Genomic DNA, 17,628 nt, shown 5'->3' with positions numbered 1-17,628 from the left:
CAAATGCTTGACATATGGGACAAATCTGGTTCCACTGCGGTTAAAGACCATCACCTTTGCTTGCATTAGCTGTACAGATCTGTAAGCTTTTCAGACATACGGCTACTCCTAAATGTGCTTTTCCATATATCTCTCTATATATATCTAAGGGAAGGCTTCAGTGGTCTGAGGTTTTATTTCTCGTGCCTGGCCATCCCTCTGGCCCCCTCCTGATGAAAGCTCAGCAATGCACATGGACTGGCAGGCCTCGGTGAGGCACCTTACAAGCTCTTCTAGAGACAGGTGATTTTCCAAGCTTTTTTGTTTTTCTAAAGCACCACCTAGTCCCCAAAATCCAGAGGCACCCAGATCCCGCTGCGGGATCTTTCCAGGACCCTCCGGGTGATGTTTCGCATGATCACAGCCCTGTCAGGGGCGGGCAGGTGGGCAGAGACAGGGAAGGACCAGGCTACTGCGCTCATGGTGTCAGCACCGGCTCCGTCACCTCTGCCTTTTGGCAAGTTCTTCTCGCCCTCGTGCTTTGGTTTCCCGTTTTTCTAGTGGGAATGTAATACTGCTTTGGGGATTAATTAATTGATGAATATAGAGAGCCTGGAAAGTGTAAAGCACTTCACAGGAGTTAAGTGTTATAATTAGGAGCAATTCTGATCTTGATTACAATGAGGTAAAGCTGGAAGTCCTACACCATAGGAAGATTTAAACTGATAAAAAAAAAAAAGATCAGAATCAGGGTTTTATGATTTTAAATGTAAACTTGGGCAGATTCCCTGCTGAGTTACATCTGCAACTGTAATAAGATCATGGAACATGACAACTTGTCGTTTCAGTAAGAGATATAGGGAAAATGCCCTTTTAAAAAAATTAAACAGGAAGGAAATTTTTAAAGTGTTTTCTTTGGCTCTGAAACATATGCCTGGGGAGAAACTGTTCTCAGCAATGCAGTGGATCTTGAAATATTTACTGGGTCTGGCATTTAACATAATCTTTCTTGTATAAACGATATAGAAAAAACACATATTATCTTAGACTGCAATCTAGTGTGAGGATGAGATGATATTTTAATAGGACTGCATTCATCAACTGTAACAAGAGAGGGAATGTGCTCCAATCCAACATGCCCTATGGGCAATGTAAATAAGAGTAAGTGACTTCGACCATCAGATAAGTACAGCAATGGGAGGGAGGCCGAGACGGACAGACAGACCGCTAGGGAAGGAAGGCAGCTTGGGGAGGGTGATCTAACCGGGACAGGTATGGCACCCATTGCCCGTCTTACCAGGATCCCATCCTCTCCCTCCGCTTTCATAAATGCACTCAACAAGGGTCCTCCTAGAAACCTGAATTTCTTACTTGGCTTGCAGTGGGATTTGCATGTCTAGCCAGTGACACTACTATTTTCAGAAGTAATTAAATTTTTAATTATGCTTTTTAATAGCCGGTAGCTACTGCTTTGCAGTTTTGTTTCTATCCCTGTTGGATGCACCATGGAGCGGCACCATGAACCTCCAACTGTTCTTCCAGCAAGATCTGAGTTTGACCACACAGCTAGCAAGGGGGTCAGGATGTGAGCAGCTGAGCTTACAGCCACATGGCATAGTTGCAGACTGAAACCAAAACTGGGCAGTACATTTCAGAGCCACAAGAACATCCCTTCAAGATTTTCCAACACAAGTTTGGAGAAAGAACAGTGAAGATGGAAAGGCCCAGATCCTCAACCGTTACCAAATTTGCAGACAGATTTATTCCTGGGAACAATATACCAACTTTCCTTTAAACCGCGCTTTCAGGCTGAGCACTGGTAATTGTACAAAAAAGAGAAAGTCATCATATACAGGTAGCTGCAGTAAAACTGAAACACAAACTCTCCAAAGAGGACTTGTGCTGGAGCGCATCTCGTATTGAAAGTCATCAGGGAAAGTCAGTGAATTATTTGTGACCTTGGGCAAGTTGCTTAATCTCTCAATAGTTCAGACAGGCAGAGTCACACTCACACTAAAACCACAACAACCTCCCTATTCCTCCTCTCTGCGGAAGGGGACAGGGGTGTGGAAGAATGACTGAGTGTACATTTTTCTAAACAGATTCAAAGGAAGAGGAGGTCTAAATAAAACACGAAGAAATAAAAAGGTAGCTCATTTTCTGCCCTGTCTTCAGACAGGGATGTCTGAGTGAGATCCAGCTGGATCCCTCAAGCTTTTGACATTTAAAGGACCCCTGACCTTCCCGAAGAAGTTCCAAGACTCCCTTGCACCCATTTGCAGAGAAAACAAAAGACCCTAAACACCAACTGCGCATTAATTTGCTTTTCTTTTCCTGCAGTTTGTTTGCTAGCTTGTCTGTGTGGGAAGACGGAGCAGGTTTTTATTATTTTCTAGTCATTGCTTGATCCACCTGTTGTAGGGACCATTGGCAGACGATGGAGCACAAGCCGAACATCACATCACCGACCTGTACTGTCCACAAGCACAGCGTTAGGACGTGTGTCTGTTCCCAGTCCCTTTGATGTCACTCCCTCACAGACACCCTTTACTCAACATTTCAGATGTACAGCATAGCAAACACTGAACATCTACAGTATAGAGGTGATACTGTACTGAAACCCTCAACAACTTAAATCTCCACTAGGCATCAAAAATGTGCCACGAGAGTAGCTGCCACTGGTGTGACGAGCTGTGCTGCGGGCACAAACATGCTTCAAGGCACAGGAGGCACGTTCACAGCCATCGACAGAGCCAGCTGACGTGCACAACCAAGACAACCGAGCAGCTTGCGCAAGGAAGACCCGCTTCCACGGTGAGGTGTGTGACCACGGCTCTGCATCTGCTGGCACAGTTCAGAAGGGCTAGGTGGGCTCAAAGGCATCTTTCCCTTTTCCCTACCGCGGGCTGGTCAGCAGCCAGATCAGTGCCGAACATGATTTAGCTTGAGCTCGAACACTCATCATCTGATCGAGGCTGTCCTGCCCACCTGGCACTGCCAGAGGGCAAACCGCTCTGCCCACGTGCCTGCCACTCGTGACCCGTCCCCAGACACTGCCATCCATCAGCAGCTGGGACGCAGCCCCCGCAGAGCTCCCGCCACGCCAGGCACATCCCAGCACTTCCCCATTGATCTGCATTGCCAACCAGGTACAAACCAGCCGCACCGAGTGGCTGCGATTTGGCTTCTAATTATCACCGTGACTTCAGCAATTCAGGTAACCATTTTCAAATTGCTGCTAATTGCTATTAATTTGTGTACACAGCAGCCCAACCGGATACAGCCGGGGTGGCAGAGGGCAATGCCTGGTTTTCAGGTCCTAATTTTATCTCGCTTTTTAAAGCAGGGTCTGAACCTCTAAGGTTTTGACTTCTTCAGATCCCCTTGTTACAAAGTTAGGAGAAAACATTTGTGGTTGGGTGATTTCCTTTTGCCCTAGACAGCTGTCAAGAGCAGCAGAATGGCCCAAGGCAAAATGTGATGTGGGTGTAAGGAGTGTCTTAAGCCAATAAGTTAAAGCGACGGGTTAGAAAGCCTGAGGAAAAAATGAGCCAATAATTGCTGAAAATCTTCCTATTCTGCTAAGTTTATTTAGTCAAATCCAATGGCCCCTCTCCAGGCCTTCAGTCTTCTCCACGCCTTAGAAATGAACCTTATTAATCATTTTGCTTCTATTGTTTAATTATCCTAAGCATCAGTAGCACAGATCAACGCTTGGCTCTCGCAGAACAAATCCCAGCCCTCTCCCAGACGGCAGCATCCCGGCGGCTCCTGCTGCAGGAGGAGCAGGCGCAGCTTTGCAGACAGCAGAGGCCAAAGAGGATTTAGGTCTCGGCGAGCACCAGCCGGCGCGGCGCTCGCCCTGGGTCACGGCGCGCACAGCCGCACCGTCCCCCGTGCCAGCCAGAGCGGGGCTGCCCTTCTCTCCGGCGGCGAGTCTGCAGTCAGGAGCCTTTTGGGAAGTTTAAACAGCTCGGAAGCATTGTCACAAATAACATTTCAGAAACTGGGAGATCAGCTGCTGCTTAAAACCCTCTGAGTAGATTTGAGAAGTGCAACCAGATTCCTAAGAGCCCCCACAACTCCAGGTGAATCAAACTGAAAAGATCTGTTGCCCGTATGTTGTTTGCAGTAAAAAGGGATTAAAAATCTCTTTATTACACCCTGCCAGTTCTGCTAGAAGATTCATCTAATGAGTAGTCTTTATTGAGAATGGATGAAAACTCTCCACCAAATGTTAAAGGAGGTGGAAAAATGGATTAGCAACTCAGACGATTGTCACAGAACGTGTTTGCGCTTCTTGAAAAAAAATCTCAGTTTTAATGAACAAATGCACATCTCCTCACCTCCAAAAAATATTACCAACTGAAAGAAAATCTGTTTGAATAGTCACTATTTTCAGTGGTATTTGGGGGAACGACTTTCGTCTGCCAAATTGAAAAGTTTGGGAGAGACAGGAAAGGAGGGAAGGGGCATTTGTATTTGATTCAACATTTTTGCAAGCGGTAGTTGCAACGGATGCGTCCTTGGCTCTGGACACTAGCAACATCCATTGCCGTGCCCACCTATGAACCCCCATAGTTCGCAAGTTGCTGCTTTGGGATTGATGATGGCTGCCGTTCAGAGCAGCACTGAGGCCGGGGGCTCGGGCAGCGCCTGCCCGCACAGGAAGGGGTTTCCGGCTGCACCCCTGCGCCGAGCCGCCCCGCACAGGGCGCGGGCTCTGCTTTCACCCGCTGTGCTCCAACCCGAGCCACTGACGACCCGCAGCTTCCCTGGAAGGCTGGGCCCTGTCACAGCGCGCTTCATTTTGCTAAGCAAACATTTGCAACACAAATATAATTACCTTTCTCTCTGGTAGCCTTTGTGCTCCAAATAATTTTACTGGAGTGCTCATTCTCATTCAATTAAAAACTTAAATTATGTTTATAATAATATCAGATTTTTTTTTTTTTATAAAGACCCTTAAAATTCAGCTTTTGCTTCTCCTGCTAAATGATTGTGCACAGAGCTGTCTCTCTTTGGAGGTCTCAGACTGAGTCGTTCATGAGGCATTCACTGAATATAGTGAATACCAAGGTCAGGTTGGATGGGGCTCTGAGCAACCTGGCCTCATTAAAGATGTCCCTGCTCTTGCAGGGGGTTGGACTAGATGACCTGTAAAGGTCCCTTCCAATCCAAAGCATTCTATGATTCTATGAATATAGACTGGCTGGTTATCAGATAATATTTTATACAAAGACTGAATCTTTATTTAATAGTCAGAGTCTTCTATTGATTCATGCAGCCAGTAATGGTGACTAAGAGAGCTGTGATTCAGTGGCACCTGTTGGTATCTGGGGTTTGAGGTGCCTTTTCACTCTTTACAGCCTCTTCCTTCTGCTTCCCCTAAACACACACATATTTTTTTAAAATATAAAGGAATAAAATGAGAAGGCTATTTTTTGACAGTAGCTCTACAATTGTACTAAAATTTGTATCTTACTATGTGTCATACCTGGAGCTATTTCAGAGCCATCTGCAAATTCCTAAAACCTCTCAAATTTACCTACCAAGCTATTTATTTTTTTAATCAGATAGGAAATATGAGGTGAAGTCAAGCATATGGGCTATAAGAAAACAATGTATGATTCATGACAGCTACAATGCTCAAAAATTAGCTATTCCCTGTCCATTTTATACATGTACAGAAACAGTACCCTGCCTAGAAGGGATCCATTATTCCCCAATTAAAAAAAAAATTAAAAAAATCAGTCATATTCGTATGTAGCTGGTAGTAATACCTTTGAATCAGCCAGCAAAACAAATTAGCAGGGCAGGATTCTCCAAAATTACAAAAAACCCAAAAACAAACAACCAAACAAAACCCCCATACACTTTCAAAGCAGTTCAATAGTTATTTCTACGTCTATAAACACAAGCAGGTCGCGTGGGCGGCAGTACTGAAGCTCTGGAGGCAGCCCCGTCCCTACAGAGCTGCTGCAGAGTTCCTAGCACGGAGCGAGAGCCTTCCGCAGAGCAGCCCGTAGGCACCAGCCCCGGCACCAGCTGACTCCAGACTCAGCGTTCATTTTTGCACGGAGAGATGGTTGCATCTCCAGGAGAAGGTAGCCCAGGACCTGGAACTGGGCCACCCAAGCCATTTTTGGGGAACAAACCCTTGCCAAATCCTCTTGGTTGTGCTCCCAGAGGCGCAGACGCTAACAGGCTCAAGTTTTGCTCTTAGTGGTCTGAAATAATTGCCTTTAACAGGGGGTCTCTCACTCTTTGATGACTCTTTAAGGGTGCGTATGGCAGGCAATGAAGCCCCAGACCTTCTTCCCTCTGGGGAGTCTCCCTGCCTCCTGAAACCAGCTTTGTACTCCCACCTCCCCTAATCATCCTCCTGCCCACCCAGATTATGAGCCTCAGGCATGAAATCGTGGCCTTGTTAAATCAAGTCTGACTTCTACCACTGGTGTCAGTGGGGCCAGGATTTCTTTATAGGCCCTATTTCCCCAGGCCTAACTAATGGCAGACAGAGCTTCACCTGGGGTAAAGCTGGGTTATTGCAGGATTTAATTCATTAGTGGGTCACGATTCGACACTTGCAGACACACCACTGATTGCTTCTGTGGAACTGTGAGCCCAATAAAACCCGAATATTTGAAATTCAAGCTCTAAGGCCACTCAGACCAAACCCACTATTTCTTTCTTTTTTTTTTTCTTTATCCTTTGCTTCACAATCCACCTTTAAAATCTTTTTTCCCTTGGAGCCTGTCAAAGCTGCCTCCCCTGGGCTCTCCCCTATTGTGCATGTCCTCATGCAGTCCCTTTGTAATACCCAGGCTGTGCAGTTGATGCTCAGACTGAATTAGAAAGCAGGCCTGCGTCTGATCTGCAGACATACCTCCAGCCTTATTTTCCTTCCCTTAATGTATTCCAGTCTATGCCTGGGTAGTTAAAATCTTCAATTCCTACCACTCTCTCCTTTTTACATGCCTGTTTTATTTGCACAGTCATTTCACAGTCCAGTTGTTCTTTCTGGTCAGGTGGCCTATAAAATATTTCTATTACTAGTTTACTCTCTGAAACATCTCCAACTGCAGCCCATAATGACATAGCAGCCCCATTCCAGCCTCTCTCAGATCCCCACTTTCAAAGGCTAATAAATCCTTTTCCTTCTCAAATAGCTCTCTCTTCTCTCATTCCCTTCTCTTCCTTCCCAAACAATCTAAACAATCTCTACTCTTTAATGTTAATACCTCTGTTACCTTCTAAGGAAACTGCAGCTCCATCCATACCTATTTCCCAATGGGCAATGCCTACGCGTACAGCTAAACTCCTAGCATCCACACCGAGACACAACAATAAGTGTCCTCCTCCTCCTCGCATTCCCTGTACAAGTGTAACCTCTTCCTGACCACGTCTGGGACTGATGGCTTTGCCCTTCCTGATCAGGGTAAGCAGGGCTGGTTCTTATTTCTGCCCATCACCCTGCAAGTCTCCGCTTCACCAACTGCTTCCAATTTGTCTGGAAGGGAGGATCTGGTTAGATTCAAGGATTTCTACTTTTTAATGTGTTTCTTTTACTGTATCCCATAAATATATCTCACTAGCCTTTCCCGCTCCCATTGCGAGACCCATCCTTCTATCTGTGTTGTGGTGTAGACTGGTAAGATGAACCTAGTGTCTGGGCTTGAAACTGTCCTTGAGGTTTTCACTGCATACCTTGACCTCCAATGCCTTAAATTCCTCCAACTGCATTTTCTTAGCATACGTTTCCGCTGCAGTAGGAGAGAACCTCATGAGGTTCTTCTGCCCAGCCAGGTCTCTCCAGCTGTTTCAGGTACTCGTAGTCCTATGGGGCAGACACAGCTTTGAGCAAAGCCGTGGGCTCTCCCGCACCGTACCCCAGCCACCTCGCAGGTCACTGGCATGTGCCCCACGGAGAGGTGTGACCCAATGCCTTCTCATCTCCCATACTAAATCTGCAAGGATGCTGCAGCACAGACTCAGCGTGAGCTGTGAAATGCCCTCCTGTTTAGCCTGCCAGGAGCTCCACATAGGGTGTCCTGAGCAAGATTTTCTAAAGTAGCCAAATGAGGAGAACATGAACAACTCAAAGTCCAGAGCTTCCTAATGATGCTCAGAGCATCCCTGGAAGCTGCGATGCCCACGTTCTTTTGTCATCATTGATATGGGAAACTGTAAGAAACAGCAAATCCCTTCACACTGGGGAAAAATCAGAGGAGACAGGAGTGGCTTAGGATTCGCTCCCATGTGCCAAGGGTTACTGGTGTGTTTTTAAGCACCAGGCCAAAGTTTGAGGAAATTTACTCTACAGTAAACTTAAATATGCTGAAAAGGAAATTTGGCCCCAAAATTATTTGGTCCTATGGTGACTGTAAAATGGGATTTAAAATGTATTTATATTAGTGATCTGGAGAAGAGCTTGGGAGGGATGCAGAGTGATATAGCCAGCACAGCTGACAGCACCCAGCAATCCACCCTGCTCACTGCTCCACCTTCTTATTGCCAAAAAGGAAGAACAAAGCAATTTCCTTCTTGTCTTTTGCAGCCCTGTGACTGGAGTCTCCACATAGGCCCATGGGGCTCCCTGGCATCCAGGGAATCAGCTGTATTCTGCACCACAGGATAGCTCTGTTAATACTATGGTTATTACTGATACAGACACCCACACCCACAACCACCACTGCCATGCTACATACATCCAGCCAAGCATCCAGATGGTTTTGAGCCAGGCTGTGGTCTGACAGCCAGTAACATACAGCTCTGGGAAGTCCCCGAGAAGACCAAATGCAGCGAGTGTCCACCGTTCTCCTCTATTTCATGGGGTGTTCCACTTTCCCAGCTCTAATCGGGGCTGGTTTTGCAAACTGGGCCACACCTGAACCTGTCAGGCTGCCTGCGAACGCACCACAGACCCAAAGCCCAGTAGCTGCACATCTGGCTGTGTGATAACAGAACTGCTGATAGTGGTGGAATCGCCATCTCCTTCTCTTCTGGCCCCAATGAGCTTGTGATGTTTCTAGCAAGCACACAACCTAGGTGACACCCCTAGAGCACAGCCCTCCAGGAGATCTCTGTGACATTCTGAGCAGAAGGACATGCCTGGAGCAACTGTACTCCAGTGCTGTAACTGGAGAGAGGACTGGAATTACCAGCCTCTTAGCCCACTTGTGTGAAGCTGAGAAGATCTGGAGCACATCGCTTCTTATAAATCTTGGAAAAGCTCCCATTGTGGTTTCCCCATCCCTGGTGTTGACACATTTTGTTGGGCCTTATAATGCAGCAGCTGGACTTGGTCTTAACTGAGTCAGATGGATCCCACTTTTACCCTAAGTCCATTAGTAGAACTTTTTAGTCCCTCTCACTCTTCTTCCAAGTTCCAGTTGAAGTTCCTAAAAATCTGGGAATCTGCTTTTCTTTGTAAGTCCCCCCCCCCAAAAAAAAAAAGGCTTGGAAGGAGTTTCGGAAGCTGTCCTGAACAAGGGCTGATTCATGCCTCCTATGGGCGCACATCTTGCATTAGAGGTCAAATATAAGACTGAGAGTCAAGAGCTATTAAGGGTTTGATCCTACCACTGATTTCATATGTGACCAAACCCAATTAATTTTACCTCTTCATCTGTAACTTTTCTCATCTGCAAAATTGGCTACTAAAGATAATTCAGACCCATACATTTTCTGATACCAAATTTGCTGACAATCATGCAGTACTCTCAGATAGAAGGGTGAGTTTATTGGTAGTTATCTTGTCACCCCATAAAATAAAATTATTAAAATGTGTTTTTTCTCTTCCAAACAGAAATTTCTACCATCATTTACGAGAACAGAGGCAATACATCAGGACAGGTCATGAAGCTCCAGTGCCCTATAGCATCCCCACAGCCACGTGCGACACGAGTATGTGAACTTGGGCTATTCCGCGGACACACCATCTACTTTCCCAGCTCATTGCACAGACTGTCTCCATTCCAGAGTGCTGAACCACATCTCAGCTGCTGGAAGAAGTCACCCTAGGACACTGCCAGGAGGAGGTGCGGTGGCGCAGGGCTGAGCATCTCTGCCCGCTCCGTGCCCTGCTGTTTGCCCTTCTCTTGTGCAAATGGTGCGGTTTGCTAAAAAGCCCATCAGAGTAATGCTGGGCAGCTGTAATTCTGTGCAGGGACCCCAGCATTTATGGTATACGGCATATAGACACAGCTTTACTAGGTAAATGACACAGTTAAACAAGGTAAATCAACAATGAGGGAGAGGATGAGAAAATTATATTGACTGTAATGTTTACAAACACTCGTCACCTTCCAACTCGCTGATGAATTGGTAATTTTTTTGCTGGAAGAAAAGATCCCTCTTGCTTTAAAGAAAGCTATTTGATGAGGCACAAGGGAGACAATTAAACATTTAATTCAGTTTGACCTGCTCTGTCATCACAGCTCTTTGTTTCCCCATCTCTTTCTTTTACTCTGACCTTTAGGATGTGCTACTTCGTGGGTTGTTTTTATTATTTTTTTTTGACCAGGTCAGATCAAACAGATCCTGTTTCCCAAAGATAACATGAATGCGGAATATTAATGCAGACCTCCCCTATTGTGTCCCTCTGCCTCCCTTCCCCCAATTTCCCCGCACCCCACATGCCTCCCCTGCCTGCAAGCTCATTTGCACAAAAGCACACCGAGTCCCCACTCAGCAGCCCACCTTGAACAAAACACTCCAGGACTCTTGAAACAGCAGAAGTGCTAATCAAGCAGGGCCCTGTGCTGTGTGCTTCTGCAGTGGTTGCCTGGCATAGAAATGGGCTGTCTGGCCGCAGCTATGAGGTAACGTCTGGCTTTTTTGCCAAGCTGCAGAACTAGTCAGACACTCCCTGGAACAACATTTCTTCAGGAAAAAAAAAAAAAAAAAGAAAAGTTAGGCAAGAAATGATCTTCCAGAAACTTCCTTGCATCTTTTCTGTGTGTGGGTTTTTTTTTCCTGTGGGTTTATTTTTTTTTTTTGAAAAGTTATATAACCAAATTACTTAGACTGCAATGGGTTTCATCAGCTGATTTTGGGCAGTAATCTTATGAAACTGATTTCTCACACTTACTAGGCAAACTGGAATTTTGGAAAGGGGAAAGCACACACACACACAAAATACATACACACACAGATGTACCCCACTCTTTTTCCTGCAACACTGTCTGGATCTATCGGCTAATTTTGGATGCAAACTGAAATAGAGCAATACAAATTCAAGCAAGGCAGAGCTAACCTGCATCTGCAGCATCTTTTTTGCAGCACCACCGATTAATCTAATTAACCAGTTAGAGGAATTTTTTCTTACGCTGCAGCAGCAGCAGCCCTTCTCTTTCCCTTATAAATTCCTTATTTACTGAGGTTGCATAGTATTCTTGATTCAGTGTATTCTGCTTTTTATAATATCACTGAGAACTTGATTTTTTTTTCCTGAAGGACAGAAAATGTATAGTTCCTTTTTCTGCAGGGAAGGCTGAGAAATAATCTGCACTGAAGAGACATGGCTGTTCCTTTGGAGTTTCAAGCTGTGGCTAACAAAAGCTCTTGTATTAAATATATGTATATATGTATCAGTCAGAAATGTAGACTTGTCCGTAGGTGACACCCTTCAAAGAGTTAATTCCTGAGAAGCAGCCGCTTTGAAAAGGTGCAAGAAGGAATGCCTTGTCCTCAGGGTAGGACCAGCCAATGGAGCCGGGTGCCGGTGATGTAATGCTTCAAACCTGGTGCATCATTGGTTCCGGAGATATGAGACTTGATATGATTTTGGAGAGTTTGGTGAGAGGAGTTTTGCAGAAGAGCCTGTAAATTTCCCTGCACCAAGGACATGTCACTTCAATTCTCTCTAGTGTTCTTCAGCCGGGGCATGTCTAGCTGGTAGAATTTTGCTCTGATGATAATACTTCTGTCTTGTGTCTTCTTGGTACTGTTTAGCTGTTCTGTATCTTGCTATCTGGGAGGCATTTCTCTGAAGTCAGACTGTGCTGGAATTACTTCTCCAGCCTGCCCATGAAATTGAAATGAATTTTTAATAAAAAGCAGTTGTTTTTTCTCTGACTCACCTCTGAACTCTTAATTGTTTCAGGCACCAACTTCCATTCCCCCAGCTTCTATTACCTTCCCAGGTTTTCATCTGCCCAGTCTCATTTCTTTAGCTGATTACTTCATGAGGAGATGGCTGATGATGTCTTAAACGAACCTCTCCAGTCTGGGCTTGCTCTGGAGGAATCTGCTTAAACCACCATAATGTCAGTCAGCTTAGGAACACGTCGCCTTTTGCCCGCCAAGGTCTCACGCTGCAGGACTTGCAGGAATGCAGCTGCAGCTGCGGTCCCTGAAGCTGCCTGGTCACTCCAGTGCACTAAAAGTAGTTTGTCTGAACTTGAGCCATGATTCGGTCACTGAATCCTCTGAGCTTCTCATCCCTTTCCCTCATCGCCCCTAAATGAAATAAAGACTCTCGCAAAACCTACAGGGACCGTTAAAGCCTTTGTCAAACCAGGGAAGAGGAAACAGGAGCTGCAGAAGATGTTCACAGGCTGTCTTCCGCAGGTCCCCTGGCGATGCGGGCACTGGCGATGCTGAGGTCCAGGCAGCAGCACAGGAAGCCCAGTCCAGCCCACAAATCTCTGGAAGCTCTGAGCAGTGCAGTTTCACGTACTTCCCCTGGGCACCCTGAGGAGCTCTGCCAGTTGCCAGAGGCCAAAGATCACACAAGTGCTGTGGAGAGTAGAGCCGTTCCAAGATACAAACGACTTAGCACTTCTGAGGTTTGCTTCTTTTCCAAACAAGAACCTAAAATCCTGAATTTCCCTGAAAACTATGAGTAAATGTAATTTTTACTCAGGTTTTTAATTTTATTTCAGTAAAACCAAAATATACGTTTTGATGCAGACTTTTGAAAAGACATAGAAAAATATATGATTTACTATAAAGAAAATTAGAAGTGAAATAATTCATGGCAGAAATGGAACTTTTCCCATTGCCTCCCATTTTTGTCTGAAATAAAAGTTTCAGTGAAACTGGGCCAGGTGAGTGGCACGTTTGAATAGCTATACACACCTTCCCTAGGCCACACTTACCTCCACTTCTGATAAGGAGAGCCCAGAGATGGACTGAAGTGAACTTTGCATGTCCTCTCTTTGTGCTGTACAGTCTAAATTACTTCTACACATGGATTATCCCTGGCGTACTACTGTCTTCTTTGTCTGTGTAACACAGGCTTAAAAACCTTTCAGAGAATGAGATCTAAAACTAGGCTAGGGAGTCTGTTCCACTACCTAACTCTCCTAATAAGCAGAAAGCTTTTCCTAATATCCAATCTAAATCTTTTTTGCTGCAAATTAAGCTGATTTCTTCTTAAACTGATGTCCTACCTCCAGTGGAGAAGGGAAATAACTAACCATCACCCTCTTTAAATCAACCTTCTCCATAGTACTAGGCTATTATCAAACCCTTCCTTAATCTTTTTTCCCCAGACGAAACCAATCCATTTCTTTCAGTCTTTTCTTCTCACTCATGGTATCTAAATCTCAGATATTTCCTGTTGTCCCTCCCCTGGGATTTTGTCTCTATTTTTTTGGAAAGTTTCCAAAACCAGACCAAGTATGTTGTGCTCCTGACCAATGTATTGCTGCATCCTCTCACGCTGCTCATCAACACAGGCAAGGAGAGCAGTGATTTCTTCTCTGAACATGGGCCGATAAAAGCTAGGGAGGGCAATGGCATCCATGAAGGTCTCCTGCTTTGTGACATTTTGTTAAAAAAGTGTCCCTGTTTGAGAAGCTTTACGCAAACGAAAGCCAGTCACATGTTGTACCTCCACAGCTTCCCAGAGGAGTAACAATGCACGGTGTACCCTGAAGGAAATATTTCTGCTAACTTTGCCCGGTGTTTCCCCAGCTCAGCACTTAGCTGCACGGTCCGCGTGCTACCAGCTACCTATTCATTTGTACTGACTTTCCAGTATGGTGAGGGCAGAATGCCTCTTAAATGTTGATCAGATTATTGTCACTACGTGGTAAAGGAGGGAGGGATTTAGTAGCAACCCATTGAAACATATGGGAAACGGAGGCCACGGTTGCACGCTATTCCAGTGCAGTGCATACTGCGGTTGTGTGAAGAGTTAGCAGTTAATTTCATTCCTCTGAATGCATGGGATGCAGTCTGTCCTTGGTCATCTCATCTTGGTCATCCTTCTCAGTTAAAACCTATGTTTGTCATCTGTATCAACTAGGTAGAAATTTGTTGCCACCAGGGAACGACTTCTGATTTCTTTCTTCACTCTATTGAGCAAAATGAGGTTTTTGCTACCTTGATGGAAACAGTGCAACATTTCAGTACTACCTAAGCAGAGGTATTAAGGTGAAGCTACTGTACAGTCATACAAGACTGAATCGAAAAAACCTCACTGTGTAATTTGTTTTAACACTGTGTTTATGGATTTTGACAATGAAGCTTGCGACGTTAGAATGTCATGACAATGAAATCCGCATTCTGTGATTCTACGGTTATCTTTCCAAGTAACAGCAAGAATACCTTTTCTCTTCCAGACCTTTCTAGCTCTTAAAGAGACATTTTGTGTTGGCTTTGGAAAATTACTGTTGCAACAGACAATGTGCTGTGCTGAAGCCCCTGCCCTCCCTGCACACACTCTATGTAGAGAATTCAGGTATGGCTGTACAGGGTGTTTGCTGTGTGGTTTATAGAAATGCATCTCACTTGTGACCTCAGCTAGCCAAGCTTCTCAACATTGCTGTAATAACAATGACAGCTGTGTTTGGAGGGGGTTTTTGTGCTGCTTTGCTACAGAGCGTCTTTCCGTTTACTTCAGGCAGTTTGAGAAAGAGCCTTTGGTCTAGCAAATATCTTCTGCAGCACAGGCTTTCATATAAGCCAGCCGGCAAACCACAGGGCATATACATGAACATAGGGAATAGAAGTGAACTGGCAATTTGAAAACACGACTATTTCCAAATACCCTTCTGATGTGCCAGAGAGGTCCAGTGGACAACTCAAAATGCACCTCCAAGTACTTGTTCTTCTACAGTGCATTTGGAAAGCCACGCAAACTAACCGTGCAAAAATGTCAGCCTGCTCACGACCGCTCTCCAGCCTGGTCCCCAAAGCGCCTCACGTGGGTGCTTAAAAAGTGTCAGCAGATGAGTCTCTGCAGGGCGGCACGCAGACCCCTTCTGTGGCAGCCCCTGGGCACTCAGCCTCCCCGCCAGCCCCAGCCCACCGCCCCTTCCCGCTGCCCCAGGCGCAGGCAGGGCCCAGGTGAGCTACCCAGGCGGATCACACCAGTCCCCCTGCCAGGGGCTCCTGCAGGAGGACACCCCAATTTAAGATGTTTAGACATTTTACTGCCACCATGTTTCTTTACAAACTGCTCGCATTCGAGAGCAGAAAAATTCCACTCCACAGGACATAAAGTGTCAATTTAAGTGTTAATTATATTTTCATATCAGAACATAAACTCCACTTTGTAAGAACATGGGTGTCCTTAAAATACGTCGTAATAAAAAATTGAAAACAGCTAGTGTTCTTGAATCAATTTTCACATTTATAACTTTAAAGAATAGTTCCCTTTTTCTGTCTCATTTTGTAAACTCCGTATGGCTTTGTGCTTGCCTTGTCATTTCATCAAAAATATGTCAGTCTGTAATTTGCAGTGTTTCTTTCAATTAAAAACAAAATGCCCCAAAATAACAACAACAACAAAAAAAACCCCAGAAGCAAAGTCTCAACAATGTATTAAACTATGTGGGCATGGTAATTTGAAAGAATATGTATAATTTATTTTATCAACTATAGAGAAAACTGCAAAGATTCAAACTGTAATTGTGAAGATAATATCCTTCTATTGCTATTAATGGCTGCTGTATGTGGCATATACATTACTTCTAATTTTCACAGCTCATTCGCATCATAAATGAAACACGAAGAATCCTGTGGAAGACACTGAAGATATCACATTTATCATAATATCTGAGGGCTTTCTTTGGAATCACAGAAAATGGACCTTACATAGATATGATTTACTTTTATTTATTGGGTTGCAAAATTTTAAATCTTTCCAAGGTCGTTACGCTAATGGGAAGCACAAGGTTAAAAGATGCTGACTACAGACTTTGCAGAACCTTTCCGATACCTTCCACACACTCGTTTCTAATTCCTAAAACTACTGACTTCTTATTTTTAAGCTTCTCCAAACTCCTGCAAATCCCAGGAGCCTGTAGCAGTCTTCCAGACCTCTAGCAGTACATTTACTTTCTTCTGAGTTAACTACTAGACCTAATTAAACAACACTGTCTCATCTGAGTGGATGATATTCTTACAGTCTGAATACAAATTAAAATTCCAGTTCTGTTAACATTCAGGTCAGTTAATCAGAATAAACCTCTTTAAAAACTAGAAGACTAAAGTGATTTCAAAGTCAGTCATACTCTTAACTCGTTTTTAAGCATGTCGTTTGTAATATTCTCTATTGGTTCCCTTTTAAATAATAAAAAAAAAGAGCTCACAGTTCTCAGATCAGCTTAATTCAATGAAAGAAAAATAGGGAATTTTACATGAAGGGTTGCTAAAGAGCTTCAGTTTCCAAAGGGCAGGCATGCAGTTCTGCGTGTTGAAAATTGCACAGACAGTTGCCAAAACAGCATGTGCAAATTAGACATCGTTCACATAATGAACTTGTTAGAAGACTAATTCAAGATTTGCATGTGGAAATCCGAATGTGGAGCTACATTATTCCTTGTGAATGCAGATGTATCTATTAGCCTGTGTATTTTAGCAGATGTTATTTTGAAAACAAGATCCCAAGTCCTCACAGTACAGAAATTAATAACTAGAGATTGCAATTTCATGGAGAGCTTTTCTCTTACATAGGACATGATACTAGACAATCAGAAATGTTGAGTTTTCATCTCACCCTTGTAACAGATTTGCTGCATGAGCTCAGGGAAATTACATTACTTTTACCTATTTTTGTTTACCTATCAGTGAAATGGCTTTAATATTCCTTATCTGCCATCACACGCACACTGTCAGACTCAATTAGTGTTTGTAATTCTCTTTAAGCTCTGCAAATGATCACATGTTTTGGAACAGAATTAAAACTTGAATTGTTTAACCCAACCGTTTTCTTGCTGCAAATGCTAATCACTTGGCAATAATTTTCTAGTGTTAAAGAGGGGGAAAAAGAGTGAGAAAGAAACAGAGACAGATCCAGGTATACTGGCAAACTTTGAGGTAGGCTGGGCCTTCATAATGGCAGTTGGCACTTTGGTGAATAGGTAGGCTTTAGATGAGGGTGTACAGAAGCTGCACTTTCATCCACCAAGCAAGAAAACGCTGCATTTGGTTCGGTGTGGTTGGGATCATATCCCTCCCACTAATCCCTTAAAATGGTGAGTTTCAAAATGTGCATGCCATGGGTGCTTGGTTTTGGGCTTGGCTGCAATGATGACAAATGCAAGGCTTTGCTTAGCAGTTTGCATATTGCTAATATACATACATACCTTGCTGCCCAGGTTTTAGGCCCTGTAATCACTCTTTTGAAAGTGCAATGCTGTTTTCAGCTTTATCTTCATTTTATCCTCATCGAAAATAATTGCTGTGATT

General features: G+C 44.3%; 1 long non-coding RNA gene across 1 annotated transcript in view; it reads right to left on the bottom strand.

Moving 5' to 3' along the window:
* Window positions 1–11,055, bottom strand: part of LOC140659338 (uncharacterized) — a 45,830-nt gene extending 34,775 nt beyond the window's left edge. Inside the window, exon 1 of the long non-coding RNA XR_012045102.1 lies at window positions 10,684–11,055. This is a non-coding gene — a long non-coding RNA (uncharacterized lncRNA). The remainder of the gene's footprint in view (window positions 1–10,683) is intronic.
* Between the last annotated feature and the right edge of the window lie 6,573 nt (window positions 11,056–17,628).

This window comes from Ciconia boyciana, chromosome 14, assembly GCF_034638445.1.
Source record: "Ciconia boyciana chromosome 14, ASM3463844v1, whole genome shotgun sequence".
Classification (NCBI taxonomy): Eukaryota; Metazoa; Chordata; class Aves; order Ciconiiformes; family Ciconiidae; genus Ciconia; species Ciconia boyciana.
The sequence above is the reverse complement of the archived record's forward strand: the minus strand, read 5'-3'. Positions and strand labels throughout refer to the sequence as shown.